This window comes from Callorhinus ursinus, unplaced genomic scaffold (genome assembly GCF_003265705.2).
Source record: "Callorhinus ursinus isolate GAN/ISIS: 27379988/994484 unplaced genomic scaffold, GSC_fseal_2.0 scaffold27, whole genome shotgun sequence".
NCBI lineage: Eukaryota > Metazoa > Chordata > Mammalia > Carnivora > Otariidae > Callorhinus > Callorhinus ursinus.
The window spans coordinates 7,054,991-7,075,333 of record NW_027397089.1 but is presented as its reverse complement, the minus strand read 5'-3'; the positions used below and the strand labels follow the sequence as shown (position 1 = coordinate 7,075,333).

The window sequence follows — 20,343 nt, the reverse complement described above, 5'->3', positions numbered from 1 at the left end:
AAAATTAAAAAAAAAAAGAAAGAATGGGAACATGCCGCATTTTCCTACTTTTAATAGGACTTCAAAAACTAAGGCTCTTAATTTTGTAAATTTTAAGGCAGATTAGAAACTTCTACATCTATATTTTTTTAGAGAGTACAGATAGGAAAGGTTTTATGGATGTGATATTATTTGGAGGAAATGACATAAGGATGGAAATATTTTCAAACTTCTATTTTCAAAATGTTTCTTTCAGAAAACTTTCTTACTATGACAGTGTCCTCTACTTTAGAGGAACAAGGGCTGCTGTATGGTTATGTAGTTTGAACAAGTAGAGGTGTCAGATTCACGAGTGTATGCTCACTTGTGCTTACATTTTTGATGTTCTCATCCAGCTGTGGTTCCCGTAAACCACTTGTCCATTTCATGGGGGCCAGTTTGGTTTTATTATAATGATAACATCATCCATCCATCCATTTATGTGGGCACATGTGAACTGTAATCCTTTGCAGTCGTTGGAAGGACACAAGGAATGGAGGGTTGCCTCATGGCAATGGAGCTCCCAGGCTGCCTTCAGAGACTTCTTTTGTGTGACTAGCTGCCATCTGGACTGAGAGAGGATGTCACTGGCAATCCATTCATGAAATACTGGTAAAATTTGGTCTTCCTTCCTTCTTCAGAAATAGGAAGTCTGGTATTATCTACCATGCAATGGAAATAGTTGGCATGGCTGACCAACCACATCTTCCGGTCCAACTGCTGAGGGTGCCATGTTGGGCCATCACTCTGCTCTTGAACTCACTGCTTCTCGGTCTAGAAGCCTCTCCTCCATATTCCCCACACGTTTCTCCTCCTCTGTTATTCCTATGTGTAGGTCTATATATTTTATGTAGGGATAGAGTATAGATATTTTGAATTCTGTTGTTTTCACTTGAAAATGTATCAGACTATTTTGTTTCTCCATGGTCTTCAGTATGACAATCTGGATGGTTTCCTAATTTTGTTGCTTTGACATGCCAAGATGAATTAAACCATTCCACCATTCCTCTAACAGTGGATATTCAAGTATTTCCAGTTAGTTACTGTTATTTAGGATTCTGTCATGAACACCTTTTTGCATATTATTTTTTGCTTTAGGCACATTATTTCCTGCAGATAAATTCATTGGAGGAATTACTAACTCTTACTCTAATAAAGCTTAAATGCTTTCCTAAAAGATTCATATGAAATACAGTGCAGCTAACAATGGAAGATCAGCAATTTCACTACAACATTGAAACTGTGTTGTGGCTTTCTGTTTGTTTTGGTATACGTAAAATGGTAACTCAGGGCTGCTAAATATGAATTTTGTTACCATTGCAAAGAAAATTTTTCCCATGTTTTTTTCTGTGAGACTGGGGTTTGGATTTGTTTTTCTTAAAAGTATAAAAACTTTAGGGCACCTGGGTGGAGGCAGTTGGTTGAGTGTCTGGTACTTGATTTCTGCTCTGGTCATGGTGTTGGGGTTGTGGGATTGAGCCCTGCTTGGGGTTCTGTGCTCAGCAGGGAGTCTGCTTGACATTTTCTTTCTCTCTCCCTCTGCCCCTCCCTCTGCACGTATGCATGTGTACTCTCAAATCCTTAAAAAAAAAAAAAAGTTTAAACACTTAAGTTTGTGTTTTACATAGTACATAATAATCATTTCCTTTATCCTGGAGTTTCTGTTAACTTCTTTTATATTTTTTTAAAGATTTTATTTATTTAATTTTATTTTATTATGTTAGTCACCATACAGTACGTCATTAGTTTTTGATGTAGTGAGCCATGATTCATTGGTTTGCGTATAACACCCAGTGCTCCATGCAATACATGCCCTCCTTAATACCCGTCACCAGGCTAACCCATCCCCCCACCCCCCCCAAAACCCTCAGTTTGTTTCTCAGAGTCCACAGTCTCTCATGGTTCGTCTAAATTATTTATTTATTTAACAGAGAGCGACATAGCGAGAGAGAGAGAGAGAGAGAGAGAGAGAGAACACAAGCAGGGGGAGTGGGAGAGGGAGAGGGAGAAGCAGGCTTCCCGCCAAGCAGGGATCCTGATGCGGGCCTCGATCCCAGGACCCTTGGATCATGACCTGAGCCGAAGGCAGACACTTAACGACTGAGCCACCCAGGCACCTCTGTTAACTTCTTTAATAAAAAGATGGCTATAATATTATTTTGCCCATTTGTTGGATGGGAAACTTAAGTAACTTGATCATATAGCCAAAAATTTATGGACTTGTAATGTTAAAACTCAGGCTTATCTGTCCCATATTCTATACCCTTAGTCTTCATGCTCTGCTCCCTTTGGCAAAATAATCTTTATTGTAAAATTATAAAATACAGATAAGCAAAAAGGAAAATAAAACCACATTCATGCGAAATTCCGCCATACAGAGAATACCACTGTGAGCATGTTGGAGTATAATCACATATCTCAGAGGAGGGCAGGAGACCCTGACACAGACCCTGGGAGTGAGAGAAGGGTAAATGTATATATACCTCTTCCTTCATCCCTATCTAATTAAAGATGTGGACTGGTAGACTGCTGTCGGCTCAGTGATGAAGAAGGAAGTGTTCAAAACCAGAGACTTTTTACCTTATGTATATATTTACAAAAAGGGGATCAATTAATAGGTCATGAATGTCCTTCTGTGTTATTAACCATTGGTACTCACCTCGGCAACATTGGCCTGCTTAATCTGCCTAAGGGATAGACCTCAGTGGCACTATTGTTAGACATTTAGATTGTTAATCTTGTAAATAACATTGTGAAAGTTATATATATATATCATTTACTTATCTGTCCAATTATTTAGCTTAATTAATGTGGAATGCCGGGTCAAAGCTTTTAGATTTTTAGGGCTTTTGATGATCATTGCCAGGGCCATTCTACCCTTGAAGAAAGCATCTTCCCATTTGGCCCTGTTAAAATAAGAAAGAGGGGCAAGGAGGAGGAGAGAGAGAGAGAGGAGAGAAGGATTTTTTTTTTTTTTATAATTTCTTATAATTCACTAGCTTAATTCTTAGGAAGTCAGTCAGCCCACATGTATTTCTTTCTAAAACACACATGATGCAGAGATCAGTCTCACAGTGAAAATAAATTTATTCTATGTGGGACAGTTTAAGGGAAAGAGTCCTTGCTGTTCTGCTGGGTCAGCAATGACCGAGTTTATAATAAGCCAACCCACTTTCCAGAGCTATGATGAGCTCTGTGGGGTATGTTGGTTCACAGAGTTCAATTGCCATGATAAAGCGTTACATGCCAATGGACTAAAGTCATTGTTTGTATTCAAACAATTACTATACAAATTTCACATTAGTTCAGAATGCTCTTTCAGAATGCTTGTGGGATCAGAGTGGTTTGGCTTCGTATTTTTTGAGTGATATTTGCAGTAACACATTAGCTAATGATATAGGTGGAAGGACTTGGTTCTACAAGATTTCTTGGGTATGAAAGCCAAGATTTTAGGGCTGGTGCAATTGTTTCTCCTACACTTTCAGTAGGGATAGAACATATTTCAGAACAATTATAGAATAGTTTTTCCCTCTGAGAACATAAACGACTGTAGTCAGCAATCTCCAATTTCTACAAAACTATGCCTGTGCTCCAAGAAATGTGTAAATAATGGGAATGTCTAAAGTTCCTGCCCAAAATTTAATTGAAATCAACTGTTTAAAACATTCTTAGGTAAATTTTACATTGTAGCTCATATTTGTTATATAAAGTTTGAATACATTGTTCTATAAAATTTTCATGATAGCCCATGAAGTATTTGCCACAAAGGAAATTGGTGTGTTAGGAAACTGAGCCATGTTCATTCCCTCCCCCCACCCTACTGTCTTATGTCACACACAACTGTGCATGTTTATTTTTATATAAAACTTTACAACAAGCCTTAATCATTTCAGTTAATTCAGTCAAAACTTTGAAAGAATAACAACTTTTAAATCCCAAAATTGCTTAGAATCTTTGAATTAGAATCTTTCTTTGGGAAATAAAAAAAATAATTTGCCGGCATTGGCAAAGAAAGCTGTGCATGAAAATGTTAAAGTTAAAAAGAAAAAAAGAAAACCAAGCCATTACTAAACACTACAAATATGATTGTGAAGCAACATGTTAAAGCCATGTGGGCTTTATTTGATGTAATATGTCAGTAGACATTGCAAATACTAAGATTTTGGAACCTTGAGGGAAATTTGACTACACTGAATTTGATTTTGGCCTAGAAAATGGGTTCACTGAGGACTCTGGGACATCAGAGATTATAAGATTATCCTTTCAGCTAGTATTTACCTCATGGTGCTTGGTATTGTGAGAACACTGTATGCGGTGCACTGAACCCTTTTCAAGCATAAGAGATGAATTCCAAGCCATTTGTCCAACCTCAGATTTGCAAATGTACTATAACATGTAATTTCTTCAACTCTCTAATGTCTGTTTTTTTGGCTAAGAGCCTTCACTGTCTTGTACTGCTTAACTTGATCTTTACTTCTATCATTAGCCCTAGCCGTGAGCTTTTTTCTGACCATCCCAGAAAGAAGTAAGTTTTAAGTCTGTTCATATGAGTTCCTGTATTAGGCAGAACATGAAGCCGTGTCGGAAGACCGATGTTTGTGGTTGGCTGGGCCCCATGTAACTCACCAGACAGCCCACACTTATAATTTAAATTGCTTCTCAGCTCAACTAGCACTACTTGTCAGCGACCTTGAACCTAAAATTTGAAAATGCCAAGGGTCTATTTGAAAGAATCCATTCTTTGATAACAAAGTCTTATTGAGGAGGCAAAACATACTTCTGGAATATTTGAACAGTGGTAATCAATATGTGATTAAATGCCCAAATGAATGAATAAGTTGAAACACTAAATCTTGTTGGCAATGAGAGAAGGGGAAGACTCCGTAGGGACATAACACGAAAGGTTTAATTATTTGAGCAAGACATGAGAACTGGATACAAATACGGTTTTGAGCATGGTTAGGCGTCAACCTAATTTACTTGATCGTAACTCCTACACGCTCTGTTTACAGTCTGAGGGAGCCAGGATTTTGGACTCAGGCCTATCTGGCCCTGAGGTGTGTGATGTAAACCTTTATCCCATATGGTTACCCCTCCAACTTTATAAACTCAACCACTCTGTCAGCTTCCCCCTTCCTTCAAGGTCCAACTCAAGTGATGGCCTCTCTCTAACATCTTTTTAGATCTTGTAATCTACGTCCTGTAGCACTTTCACATCTTTAATTATACAACTTTATTTAGTCTTTTGTGTACCTCTTTCCCCCGAGGGATTGTGAGGATCCAGTCCTCACAGGAAGTACAAATTATATCCCATACTATTGAGCACAGAAATTTGGCCTGTACACTGGATGTGGTGTTGGGAGTAGAAGAGAAAATGGAGTAAAGAATGAGTGTGGTTCAGAAGCAGGAGTAGAGGTGATGTGTGAAGGAGAAACAGACTGTCCTTGTTACATGAAAGACCAAAAATAAAAGGAGGTAGGATTGGAAAAGTAGCTAAGGGATAAGAAGAGGAAGGTGTTAAATGTCAAAGTCAAGGATTTGGACTTGACTCTGCAGACATTACAAGCCAATGAAAGACTAGCTTGACTGAAAAAAAGATTAAGACCATCTCTATCGAAATGGGAAGTTGGTGATGAGTAACTTAGCAGTATATTTTCCCCTTATTTTTTTTGGATTGTATAAACCTGCCTTTCAGTCCAAAAGAGTACTGGGTCACATTTGGGTGACACATTTCCTCCAGACATCCTGGAGAACTTCAGGAAGTGGTGGGGATGATTCAGCAGGGGACGTCTTCCTGAACCATGCAGCGATCGGTATTTGGATAGAGTTATTCTTGCCAGGCTATGAAGATGTCTTTCCATAATTTATGTGGATGCTCACTCAGCCTTTTCCCAGATGGAATCCAGGCAGAGGATAAGACTAGATGGGAACAAATTTGGAAGATTTGGGGTCCCTGATAAGTCTTTTTCCTGAAGGCTTTCTGAGGGTCCTGAAGTGGCCTTAACTTACCAAGGGAAAGATAAGCATTGGTTAGTTAGTTTGGTTCTTTGATTACTTTGGTAAAAAAGAGTATTGTGGACTTTTATGTTCCTCATACTCCAGGGAAAGCTCTAATTTTAGAATCAGGACTTTTATGTTCCTCATACTCCAGGGAAAGCTCTAATTTTGATTACTTTGGTAAAAAAGAGTATTGTGGACTTTTATGTTCCTCATACTCCGGGGAAAGCTCTAATTTAGAATTTTAGACTTACAAGTCTTTGGAAGTCCATTTATATTCTTATTTTAGGTACTTTGTCTTAAACTGTGCCAGAGGTATACCTTACTACCTCTACTTGACATTCCTAACCTACAAACCTTTTGAGATTTCTTTTTATCATATGTAACTTTTATAAAATTAAAAGTATTATTAGGATAGCACGGAGATTAATAATACGAGCTTTGCACCCAGATTTCCTGAGTTCTGATCCTGATTTTTCCACTTAATAGCAGTGTGACCTTGGGCAATTATTTAACTACTCTGCCTCCATTTCTTCATCTGTAATATGGGGATAATTACTTACTTTCCTTACTGCATTTTTACCAGAATTAGATGAATGCATTGTTCATTTATTTAAAAGTAGAACTGTTAGAATAGTTCCTGGTACATAAGTTCCCAATAAGTATTATCTATTGTATTATAAATGAGAAAATTAAAGCAGCTACAGGTTAAGTGACTTCGGAAGTTATCCAACAAGATGGCTAAACCAGGATTAGTGTTTATTTCAACATTTACTCAACTGTGAGTGTATTTAACTGGTCCGCTGTGCTATACTGACGTAGAGACCAGAGGTCAGGAAACTTTTTCTTTCTTTCTTTTTTTTCTTTAAATTTTTTTATTGTTAGTTAATCACCATACATTGCATCATTAGTTTTTGATGTAGTGTTCCATGATTCATTGTTTGTGTATAACACCCAGTACTCCACGCAGAACATACCCTCTTTAATACCCACCACCAGACTAACCCATCTCCCACCCCCCTCCCCTCTAGAACCCTCAGTTTGTTTCACAGAGTCCATCGTCTCTCATGGTTCGTCTCCCCCACCGATTTACGCCCCCTTCATTCTTCCCCTCCTGCTATCTTCTTCTTTTTTTTTTTCTTTTCTTAACATATATTGCATTATTTGTTTCAGAGGTACAGATCAGGAAACTTTTTCTTAAAGGGACAAATCAGTTAATAAATATTTTATACTTTGCAGGACTTAGAGTCTCTTCTGCAGCTACTCAACTCTCATTAAGTCCTGTAGAAGCAGCTATAGACAGTATATAAATGAATAGGTATGGATGTGTTCCAATAAAACTTTATTTACAAAAACAGGTTGCTGTTTTTTGTAGACCTCTGCTTCAGATACTTCAGTCATACCTGAGTAGAGACTTTGGATTCCATTTGGTTTAGTTTTTTTTTTTTTAAGATTTTTTTATTTATTCGTTAGAGAGCGAGAACGAGTGTGCACTCACGAGTGCCCCAGAGCATGAGCAGGGGGGAGGGGCGGGGGAGAGGGAGAAGCAGACTCCCTGCTGAGCGGAGAGCTGGACGTGGGGCTTGATCCCGGGACCCCAGGAACATGACCTGAGCCTAAGGCAGACACCCAGACGCCCAACCGACTGAGCCACCCAGGTGCCCTGGATTCCATTTAGTTTTAAAGTATGAAATAGGTGTTATTATAATAAACAATACTTTCACCTCCAAATGATTACGTCTAACATGTTATTCTCACTTATGATGGTCATGCTTTAAAAGACCAAAGGGATTTAGAAAATAAGCAATAGTAGTAAATATGTTTTCCCATCTCAAAGGGATATACAGAAGTCACTTAATGGTTTGGAGGATTATTCTTAGAATTTGAAATCTGATTTGGGCAAGATGCTAAGGATTGTTTTATTAAATGAACACAAATAGGGGCGCCTGGGTGGCCCAGTCGGTTAAGCGTCTGCCTTCGGCTCAGGTCATGATCTCAGGGTCCTGGGATTGAGTCCCACATTGGGCTCCCTGCCCAGTGGGGAGTCTGCTTCTGCTCCCTCTGCTGTTTCCCCTGCTTGTGCTCTCTGGCTCTCTCTTTTCTGTCAAATAAATAAAATAAAATAAAACACAGAAATACAGACTTTTTTTGTTGTTGTTAATTTTTGTGTAGGAAAAATGCATGAGTCAAGTAACAGGCTATTTGTGATTATCCTTGTCATTACACAACAGGTTTTTCTGCTAGGAATGTTGTTTGAATGGGTTTGGATTTTTTGTGGCTTACTTTTCAGTTTAATAAAATGTTCTTTTTAAATTAAACTTGTCAGCGAACCTTTTTGTGAGTGGCTGTGTTGGTTAGTTCATATTTATAGCTTACGTCTGTTTCTGAGGAAATGACTAAAGTCTCTTGCATTTGATCAAAACTGTATAACAAAGGACATCTTTGACTTACTCAAACAAGGCTCATGATGGAAACTCAAAAAATCTAATGGTTCATGTTTATAAATGTTTTTATGTATTCAGTCTTGGTTGGGCCAAATAATCAGAGCTCTGTGCTAAGGGAGGGATTGAAAATACTCAGTGTTTCTCAGTTGAATGGATTCCTCTGGAGCAAGTTCAGGCAACACTTTCTTACAAGTCTTTAACCTTTTTTATTGCACATGTTTAGAATTGGGTTTTATAGAATACAGGTATATATTTTTTCTTCTCTCTAAACCATTCCACGGATTTTCTCCATCCTCATCTGTATCCTATAGGCCCTGACCTGTGTGACATCTAAACCTCGCACATGTGATTTCTAGCAAGGAGGCTGATGGGGATTGGAAAGGGGCCCCAGGGATGTAACTGACTCACAGAAATGCGCTGTGTCTCGATCCCTGTGGAGGTCCCTGTTTCCCCAGCTCTGGAATATCCTCAGGCTCTCCCCATCCTAGTCTGGTCCCCTCACTGTTGGTCCCTTCCTCCTGGCAATGTTGGCATCCTTCCTTCTGCTCTTCGCTCCAGGGCAAGAGATGAAGGCACAGGCTAGGCTCCTGCCTACGCAGACCGAGGTTGACCTGTGCTCTGGAACCCTGGCTAGAACTCACATTCCCCCACAAAGGCCCTGCTAGAAATGGTGGTTGGATTGTGCTGTGATTATTGTTCTAGATTAGTTATGTGACAAACCTGCTGGAATTTTCTGTGCTGTTACTGTAATCGTTAATTTCAACCCTTTTATGAGCGCTCAAGGAAACCATTTCTCCAACCAAATCTCGGATCTAAGTCTAAGACAAGAGTGAAGTTTCTGTGCCGGCTGTCCCACATCACTCCTCCTGCCTCCGTTCTCAGAAGCACCTATGGAGTAGGGTTCCTACCACTCACTTTGAAAACTCTTGATGAACATAACTCTTTATTTTTGGAGCCCACGCTAGTCTTAAAATTGGGCTTGCCTATGTATACCATTAATTGCTTAAGGTTCACCTGGACGGGTGCATCTGTATGGGTTACATATGAAGCCAGCTTTAGGGGCAACCGAATGGACAGTTGCTTACCTGAGTCTAGAGATTTAAGACAGCCTCTATCGCCCATTCATGCCTGCAATTCCACTGTCAGTAATGCATTTTATTTCTGTGTTAAGCACCTGCTTCTTTTGAAGCTCTTTTTTCGAAGGAAAATGTCCTTGGGAAAGATAGCCATTGAGCCACTTGAACCTTAGCACTGATCCTATTGTTTCCCTACATAATTAAACATCTGGGGTCACCGACTCCTCAAAGGGGTAGAGAGAGAAGGAAGGAGTTACACTGCTACATCATAATTTTGTCGGGGACTGGCTCTGACTACACATTTGATAACCCCATATGAGGTAGCATCTCTAGTATTTAACTTGAAGGTACTTTGCTTTCTTATTTAGGTGGAGGTAGTTATGGGGTATTTGAATAGTGAGCACCTCAAAAGGAATTTCTATTCCTAAATATTCCTTTCTACCAAAATATATTTTATTACTGTAATGGGGAGGATATACATGCCCATACATATAGTACTGGGATTTTTTTTTTCCCCTAAGTATATGTTATTTACAAGAGGTAAGGAAATCAAGTCTAGCTGTAAGTCTAGAACATGGAGTATATGAATTTCTACCATATTGTCTGCATATTGATTCTTTTATTGATTGATTTCCCCCTTCCTTTTGATTGATTGATTTTTTTTTGACCTTAATAACTAAATATTATAAAATTGTGGTTCGTTTATTTACTCAACAGACATTCATAGAGTGCCTAACATGGGGCAGGTACTTTGAGCTAGAAAAAGAAATGATGGTGGTTTTCTCCTGAAACTCAGGCTTCAAGGAATATTTGAGGTTGTCCAGCAACTGGGAACTAAGGAAGAAATAGAAGAAGGGCGTGCTGGGGGGAGGGGGGAGGAGAAGAAGGGGGAAGAAGGAAAGAAGGATAACTAGAAGAAAGTTAGTTAAATCTGTTAGTCCCTAACACATTGTCTTTTTCTTTTTTAATTTTTTAATTTTTAAAGATTTTATTCATTTGAGAGAGAAGAGGGAGAGAGAGAGCGCACAAGCAGGGGGAGCGGCAGGCAGAGGGAGGGGAAGAAGCAGACTTCCCCAGCTGAGCAGGGAGCCAGACATGGGGCTCAGTCCCAGAACCCCAGGATCATGACCTGAGCCAAAGGCAGACGCTTAACCGACTGAGCCACTCAGGCGCCCCACATTTTCTTGTTTGTAATTACATACGTTACCTAGTTTGATGCTCTCTGTTGCTTATAGAATAATTTATCATCTAGAGGCTTTGTTTTTTTTTTCCTGGTGTGCTCTAATTTGAAATTAGTTTTAATTAACCTTTTTTATATTTGTTTCTTTTCAGTATAAAAGAATTTTATGGACCAGTTGGCTAATAAGTACATGGAAGTTTTGAAGAGCTGAAGAAAAAAATCAGCATTAGACTTGCTTTTTAAAATGTGAGTAAACTCTCTCCTTTCCATGGTTTATTTCTGACATCTTTGAAGCCTGCAGTTACCTTTCTGTATATTCAGTGTGTAAATTTTTTCCCAGTAGTAAAGTTCCTTGACTATGTTGGTCAACTCAGTAAGTCTATGAGAATTGATGACCCACCCCCCTCTTGAAAAGTTTAATTCTCGAAGTGCTATGACTAACATAAGTGACTGTAGAATTTAGACGTGTTGTGGCAGTCAGTGGGGCAAATCTATTTGGCATCGAGAAGAAAAACACAGACCAGGTAGCACATGAAAAGCACCACCCTCTTCTCAAATCCTTTATTTGTCCCTCAGACCATTTCAGTGCCACATCGAAGTCAATGAGAATTGGGTCAACCTGTTAATGACCCTAGAGGCTTAGAAAAATGAGATGTTTTCACATAAGCTTATTTACTCCCTTCCTCCTTGCTACTCTTGTTCAGTAATAATAATAGCACTTAACTATTTATTGAGCATCTGCTAAGTGACAAGTACTTGACTCCTTCAAGTCAATCAGTATTTATTCAACAAATACTTTTTCTGAGTGTCTGCCATGTGCCAGGCACTGCTCTGACACCTTGTATTATTGTCATGGCAACCTTGCAAGGTAGGAGTTAAGATTTCAGGGATCTACTTGAGGATCCTGAGGTTCAGAGAAAGGTAGGGAGTATGCTGACGGTCACACAACTGGTAAGTGGCAAAACCTAGAGTGTGACCGCGGCGCCGACTTTTTCTCATTGGCCATATCCTAAGTGGTGTTTAAAATGCTCTTCCTGGCCCTGCTTTTGGTAGGGAGACTGGAACCTTCTGGGTTGTATTCTTAATAGGAATATGATCCTAATCCTTCTAAACCTTGGCTGTAGTCACAACAAGGAAGGAAATTAGAGAAACATCCTCCCACATTTGAGAGGTAGCTTTGGTGCTTGGATGGGGAGTTAAGAGATATAGCGTCCAGTCCCAGCCCTTCCATGGGTTTCCTGTGTGTCCTTGAGATAATTTAACGTACGTGGGAAACAATTACTTTTATTTATGCCAACTGAGGAGAGCAGACCAGAAATTCTCTGAGGTCTCTCTCAGTCAGCTTTTTATGGAGGAAAGTGCACAAATCCTAAGTGAATGGCTTGATGGAATAATTGTCACAAAGTGGACACACCTTTGTAACAGCACCCAGATGAATGGAAAATTGCCAGCACCCCAGAACCCGCTGCCTCTAGTGCCCCTGGGAATAACCGATTGATTAGTTTTGCCTGTTTAAAAAATTCATGTGAATAGAATCATATACTATATATTCCTTTGTGTCTGGCTGATTTTTCTTATTATGTTTGTGAAATTTATCTACAATAGTTATAGTATTGTTTTCCACTCTCCTTGCTGTCTCAGTATTCAGTTATGTATCTGTTTTACAGTTGCTGAACATTTCAGTAGTTATCCAGTTTGGATGAATAACAAATAACACTTCGGTGAATATTTTTGTGCCTGTCCTCTGGTGATGATTGTATTTTGTTTGTTCAGGGACTACTCAGTAATTTAGATTCTGCAGATCCAGGGAGGGATGTTGGATGAAATAAATGTCTTTGAAGGCAGACACATTGATTTTAGGTAGCTAGCTGATTTGTCTGCCTCAGCCTGACCGTCTGAGCATGCTAGTCAGGAACAGAGGAAGATGTTTTCTCAGATTGCTCTTGAGGGTGTGGCCAGGTGGAACCTTCTCTGCTCTGTGTGTGGTGTGGGAGGCTTGCTCCCCTCGGAGCAGGGGCTCTGGATGGATACAGAAAGGGGTTACAGAGAGGAAGAGAAACTAGATCCAGAAGAGATAGACGTCTGGGCTACCCTAGAAATCATTAGGATATCTCATCAGCCAGATCAAGAGCTTGGAAAACTGACAACCCAGGGGAAGAATCTCGGCCGTGAGACCTAGAGAGTTTGCGGGGATGAATAAAGAAATAAATATTGATCCAGGCAGGCAGGCTGAATCTCAGAAGGAGCTCTCAAAGCATTTTCTGAACAAATTTACTCTGATTTTGTCAAATTTCTTTTTAAGTCTAATTTTCTTTTAAGGAAGCTTGGAAAAACCAGTCCCTAATGTATGAATCTTGAGCCAAGATGGACTTAATCAGTAGAATTACCAGACTGGGAGGGAGAAAATATGTATTTTCAAACAAGTATGGAGTGTGGGCCTGGGGGCCTTCCTATGTGACCATTCTGTTTTGAGGTCACAGCTCCACTGCTTTCTTTTCCCACGATCTCTCTGGATTAGCTTCTCCTCTGTAAAACAGGGATATTAATGTGCCGATCTGATAGGTTTGCTGAGACAGTTTGCTGCTGTAGCATCAGCACTGTGCTTTTGGGTGTGTTGCACTAGCACTAAAAATAATAGTCATTATTCCTACTATTTTTCTGAATCTTATTATTATGGATGTTGCCTGTTTGACTGTATTTATAGGAGTTTTCAGGTAATTTCTTTTAAAATATAAGACTAGTTTCTTTTTTAAGTATGGTGAAACTAATAAATATTTTCCTACTTGCCCCGCCTTAAGCTGAAATCAGAGGGAAGATGAAAGGAAACGTTTGTCCATGGGTTCTTGGCAGGCCCCCCTGCAGGGTGAGTCAGTGAAGACACTCTTGGTTGTTGGAACTGCTTTACTCGGTTAGTTCAAGAAGAGGCCAGTGGAGCTGAGAGTCATGGGGAAGTCGGGTCATTTTGCACAAAGGAAAATCATAATTTTGTTTGAGAAGAATTGACTCAATTCTTGCCAGGCATTTTGCAAACAAGTTACTGGGGGGGCTTTGGTGGGAGTCTCTGTGGGTGATTTACTTTTTTTTTTTTTTTTAAAGATTTTATTTTATTTGAGAGAGAGAGACTGAGAGCACGAGTGGGAAGAGGGCAGAGTGGAGAAGCAGACTCCCCGCAGAGCAGGGAGCCCGATGCGGGGCTCGATCCCAGGACCCTTGGATCATGACCTGAGCCGAAGGCTGATGCTTAACTGACTGAGCCACCCAGGTGCCCTCTGTGGGTGATTTACTATGCACCACCACACCCAGTATAGGGGGCGCATCCTAACTGGTTGGGGTTGGTGAATCTATTCACCTGTTAGTGATTCTGAGCTAGCTGTTGGGGCACATGGTGTAGATTAAGCTCAATTTTGCCCTCGGTGAGATTATGATCAAACGAGTGAATAATCTAGTGTTCTGAAAAGAAAACTTTTAGAGTGACTTGAGCAAAGAGAACATTCTGAAATTCTAGTTCCGACTTTTCTACTAACTAGCTATGGCACTCCACTCTATCATTTACCCTGGGCCTCAGTTTCTTTGTCTATCAAATCGGGAAGCTAGTTTAGATTGGCATTTTGAGGCAGAGCGCGGTTCTGTGAATTCTCTAAATGTAATACCTAGTTTTGGGTGTATTTGTGTTTTTCTAAGTGCTAGATTCTTTCACAGGTTCATCCTAAGCCAGAAGTTCCTTTGACTTCAGATTTGGGTACTTAGGAAAGTGGGTGAAGGAGTGGTTTCAAGATATGACCTAAGTTCACAAAATAGTTAATATCCACAGCAGATAAAAAATTAAATGACCGGAGTCTTGTGACTGACTTAAGGCTATATGAGTGTATCTAGATTTATTTTCACACCCAACATTTGCTTTAATGAGCTCTAATACACATGTTCTGTTCATTAAAGGGTGTGTATATTTACATATAAGCTGCATAAATAAATGTATTTAAATAAATGGCATAGCTGGATTATGAAAGCTGTGCTTGGCCTTCTCTCCTATCTCTGTTTAAATTCTCACGTCCCACATGACACAGTTGGGAGTGTCCCACCCCCCAAAATTGGATTTGTTTTGTTGATCCGGACATCAAAGCAAACATTAGTTTAAAAACACTTGATAATTGTCATAGAAATGACATTGGATTAATAGAATAATTAGCAAATCATGTTATTACTTATTACTTTTAAGTTCTGACCTCTGTCCTCTTATACGCAGGGGTATCTACATGAAGCTGATGCAGGAGGACATATAGGGAAGGATTAAACTAAAGATGTTGGGATGTTTGTACTTCCAGTCATTTAGATGTTCTGGCAATTGGCAAACAGAAGAAATAGCATTTGCTTCAGAGCACAGGCGACACCCTTGTCTCTCCGTTGTGGTCATGGTTCTCGAGATCACGGGTGGTGGTGGCGAAAGCTGTCTGGTTCTGCTTTGGAGGCTGAGTGGACACAAGAGTGAGGTGGGGCCTCTGGTCTGGCTTTGTTGCTGCCTTCTCTCCAGGCAGAGGAAGGCGGTGGGACTCTCTGGGTCATTAGGCCTGCTTATGGCGTCACTCCACCTCGTCATGTAGTGGGGTTTTTTGGATTTTGTTTTGTTTTGTATTAGATTTTATTTATTTACCTGAGAGAGAGAACGAGATCGAGAGAGAGCACAAGCACGGGGAGGGATAGAAGGAGAGAGAGAAGCAGACCCCCCACTGAGCAGGGAGCCCGACGCGGGGCTCGATCTCGGGACGGTGGGATCATGACCTGAGCCGAAGGCAGACGCTTCACCGACTGAGCCACCCAGGCGCCCTCATGTAGTGGGTTTTGAGCAGGCGTTTGGTGTCCCAAAGAAAAGCAACCCCCATAGCTCTGTTCCTTTGGGCTGTCTTTGTCCATACCCTGGTAATCTTTTTCACTTTAATTATCATACGGGGGTCAAAGTTTTCTGTCTCCCAACTGCCTTTTGTGGACCAAACATTCCCTATTCTAGGTAAATTCCTACTACACATTCTCAAAGTGCTGCTGGGGGTTGGTGATCTTACTTGGAATCGTGTCACATATGTGTTTTGTCTTGAGCTTTATTGGTTCATTATAACTTGAGGCAATCATGTAAATGAATTTCCATTATGAGACTTACAAAAGATTTTTTATTTCCATTTCCCCCCCCTCTAGTCATCTCTCCCTCTTCTACCAAGTATCTAGGATCTCCTTTACAATCAAGGGGGGGTGTGGTTGGGCTTTTAGAACTCTGCCTTTAAGCAGATGCTTCCTTTGTGTGTGAGGGTGTGGATGGAGTTTGAGGGCGGCTTGAAGCTGTTTGCTCGACTGGGCCAAAGCCACAGCCGTCTTTTTATTCTCGGTTGCTTTGTTTTCTCCCCACCCCTTAGGAAACTGGCAGTTAGTGACTTTGATTTTTTTTTCTCCTTGATACAGATACGCAAGGGTGCAACTGTAGACAGAGAAAAAGGAAATGTTTACACATTTAGCAAATAATCAAAATATGTGGAGGGTGTGTGTGCGCACATGCCTTTGGCTCTATAACGAGACAGGTGGTGTGTTTTTCATTCAAGTGCTATGCATGTACGTATTTAATTAGAAGCACTTAGCACTTCTGATAGTACTTAGGCATATAGTCTCAGCAGCTTTTTAAGAAGGAAGAGGGTCCGAGGGAACTTTGACTCCCATGTAGTGGATCTGTGGGTTAATATTATGGCATTTTTTGAAAAGCATGGTTCTGGCCCCAGAATTTCAATCAGCCGAGGCTCTCCACGGTTTAGGGAGCCAGGACGTGGGAGAAGGGATTTCAGTAGTTCTTAAATCTATAATGTAGCAGTAGCTCAAGGCTTTGTGCATCATAATCAGTGAGGTGAGGTTGTGTCCCCAGGGTGTGTTGTGTGTTCCTTGAATGCCAAGATGCTGCCCTGTGCTTGACAAGGTACAGCCCAGAGCTTGTTCAGTCAAGAGGAGACTTAAACTAGGGGTGTGGTAATTTACAGCCATTCTAGCAGGACCCATTAGTCTTTAGGCAAAAAATAAAACATGTTATCTCCTGAGATTATGGTAGCTTTCAGAGCTCGAAATAGCCTCGACAACTTCCTACGACCATTACCTTGAACTGAGGTATAATCCCTCACCAACGACTGATTTGTCAATACCATGCATTAATTATATTTATCTTCTGTGTTTTAGTTTGTACTTCAAAACACAAATTGTCACTGTACCATCAACTTTTCCTATTTTTATGTTTGTTTTTACTTTATTCCTTACCTTTGTGGTAGTGGTTCTGTGCTTGGTTTTAGATACATAGGCTATTTGATACTGTGATATTAAGAGATTTTAGAAGAAAAGGTCATCAGCTGTCTTTCTGGGCTATTCTGGGCATTTTGTCCTATATTTATTTTGGGTCCAGCTTTTCCTGCCCTTGATTTCTGATTAGCTGTTCCTCCTCCTTGCCTTGGCCTCTCATCTTGCTTGGAAGCTTTTCAATAGGTCTGAACTTGGATGACTGTTTTGTTAAACAAATAAACACGATGTCAACCTTGGGGGGGGGGCGGGGGACACAGGATGGAACTTTCCACGAATGCTTCTGGTTCTAATGCATGGAATTTCTGGAGCCGGGTCGCCAGCTTCCAATAGGACGGTGTCCAGAAGTTGTTTCCTGCTCGAGGGGATTAGCTTTTACAAAGGGAAACGTGAATCCTGGGGCGTTCACAGAAGTTTTGGATGATTTGTGGGATTTATAGTGTCTTGCAATTTGTAAATTTTTTAAAATTAAAAAATGGATTATTTGCATAGAGAAGGGGGCTTTTTGGTTCTTCATAGTGGAAATGGGTCCTGAGTGAGGTCTGGTGTACAACACCCCTTTCTGAAGCCTTGCACCCAGATGGAGCCTCTTGTGTTGTTGGGATGGTGAAAAAAACGACCGTCAAGCAGGAAATAAATGGCCTTCCGAGGAGTAGCAGACCTTCAAATGTAAGATTTCTCCCAGCAGAAAATAGTGACACCCCAAACACCTATTTACATTGACCCACCCACAGCAGCCCCTAGCCTGTTGGCCCTTTCTCTGGCCTCCCCTTGTTAGCCAGAGCAGCAAGCACTTCTCTGGGAGTCTCGGTCCGAGTGATTCTAGAGGGACAGAAAATACCCACTAATTCTACCAGAGTGTTGTAGGATTCAGAATGTGGTTTCCTTTTCCTCCCTTTGTGGCCCTCCAGAATCCTCAGAAGGGGGCGCTGAAAAAAATCGGTGTGATATGTGTGGTTGGTTGGTTGTACTCTTTACTTGATAGAATACAGTCGATTCTTGTTATTTGTAGTAGTTATATTCTATAAAGTCACCGCAAATACTGAGTTAGTGAATACTGAACCATTGACCCTAGGGGATATATACGTTTAGGTTCCTGTGAGCCTCTGTCACAACATTGTCTCAGTTGATCAATACATAGCCTTGTATCTTTTTTCTTGTTGTTTTAAAGATTTTACTTATTTATTTGAGAGACAGAGAGAGATGATAAGCAGCGGGGAGGAGTAGAGGGAGAAGCAGACTCCCCGCTGAGCAGGGAGCCTGATGTGGGACTCGATCTCAGGACCCTGGGATCACGACCTGAGCTGAAGGCAGACGCTTAACTGACTGAGCCACCCAGGCGCCCTGCATAGCCTTGTTTCTGTTTTTTTAAGTCACCTTATTTAATATCATTGATTCATTAGCACTGAACTCACAATCAACAGCGCTGTAACCCATGCCTGAACAGAGCTTATCTAACGTGTTTATAGTATAGTATGAAATACGTGTTTACAGTATGAATGCTGATCTGAAACAAGGCAGAGCATTGCTTTGTTCCGCCTCAGCTGGGACCATGCTCACAGGCCACTCAAATGTTTTGCTGCTCTGTGCGTGTCCGTGAATGTCCATTGAAAACACCGCTCATACTGATTTTGGGGTTGCAAATGAATTTTAGCGAGTGGGCACATCCACAAATACCTATTATGTAACATAAGCAAAGTAATCCCAGTTATTGCGGCAGGAACCCTTTTCAGTCCAGCTCTGTAGTTCATGTACCAAACCAATCATTTAAGATAAAAAATTGAGTTACAAGTTGGTATTGTGACCATTATCCAGAACACATTTTTAAACAGCCTCGTGTAAGATGAAGACCATTACGGACAGCTTGCCCAGTTGGTCATTCCTGTTGTTGAGCGAATGACAACACCTCTGCCAGGCTTTGAACACCTAGAGGAAAGGAACAATGTCTTGTGTATCCCCCTGTCCTTGGCCTGGAAGGTGATAATGGCCAGCACATGGTGGAACCCCAGTGAGGGAAGGCTACTAAAATGAATGGATGAATGAAAGAGCAAGGAGAAGTCTGCTTGGTAATGCCTGATAGTCTACTTCAGGGCACCTGAAGAGTCTGATGCATCTTTTCAGCTTAGATAACGTCCTGTCTCCTGCGTTTATTAAATTAACTCATGTAAATGCTTACTAATTGTCAGAGAAAACAGTGTCTGGGAGCTGATGCAGCACGGAGGGTGTTGCAGCTGGCCTGAGAGAGGAACAGCAGGACCGCCAACCATACTGAGAAAACTGCTTAAGGACGAAAACTGCATTTTAGTCCGTCCATCTCACCACGCAGCCTGGCTGGCTGTTTTTTCTTTTCTTTTTTGCTCTTACTCCTACTGCCAACTTCTCTTCAGGCCCACTGCCACACTGCTGTGATTAGAAACCTTTCTAGAACGTGGATTTAATCATCTCAATAGCTTGCTTCAAAATCCCATTCTCCCCAGAAGATACAATTCAGAACTCCTTCGTGATCTGGCTTCCATCCCGGCACACTTCCGATTTTTGTCCATTACCACCCTGTGCTCAAGCAAAACTGCACTTTGCACGGTTTGCCACGCATGCCTTTTAGGACTTTCGCTTTTGCATAGGCTGTTCCCTTTGCCCGTGTTGTCTGCTCCTTCTCCCAGGTCTTCCCCTTTGCTGTGTCTGGCAAGATGCCCATCCCCCCGACAAGTACGAATCCTTCAAGGGGGAGGGGTCTGTCAACCATCTTGGTGCGCAGCCTCTAGCATGTTATGTTCAGTAAATGTATTTGAATGGGTGAACGAATCTAAACATTATCTGGAGGATTTGGAAATATGAAGACTTAAAAAAAAATCTGTTTGAAAAAAGGGAAGGTAGAGTATCAGTTTCTACTCAGACAAATAGAAAGATGTGACCGTTCACTAGCTTTGTCTGTTGTACAAAACTGAGCTTTTCCACTCAGGAAACATCTACACTACGCCACGCTCCCTGGCCCCCAATATAAATATCCAAGGACTAGACTTAATTAAAGTAGAAGCTAGTTAAATTTTATATGAGAGGAAATGGCATGCAATTTCAGATATTATCTGTTTCAATTATTTCCTGCAGATAACCATTCATTTCACCATTTCATGGAGCTACCATGTCCAAGAAACTGGGCCAGGGGCTTTGGAGCATGAAAAGATAAGATAAGAAGAACACAGGGGCTTTTGTCTAGCGGGAGAGAAAGACAGGGCAGCACATTTCTGTAAAACAGGATAAAACGTACACGTATTACAGGGAGTGCTGTGGTAGCACAAAGGAAGGTGAGATTATT

The 20,343-nt window shown here is 40.9% G+C and overlaps 1 protein-coding gene across 11 annotated transcripts in view; it reads left to right on the top strand.

The window, feature by feature from the left end:
- The window catches only part of PPFIBP1 (PPFIA binding protein 1), a 153,820-nt gene that overhangs the window by 32,144 nt on the left and 101,333 nt on the right, over window positions 1-20,343 (top strand). For all 11 annotated transcript variants that reach the window (XM_073877794.1, XM_073877793.1, XM_073877792.1 and 8 more), the window contains one exon: window positions 10,868-10,961. The gene's annotated coding sequence lies outside the window, so the exon portion shown is untranslated. The remainder of the gene's footprint in view (window positions 1-10,867; window positions 10,962-20,343) is intronic.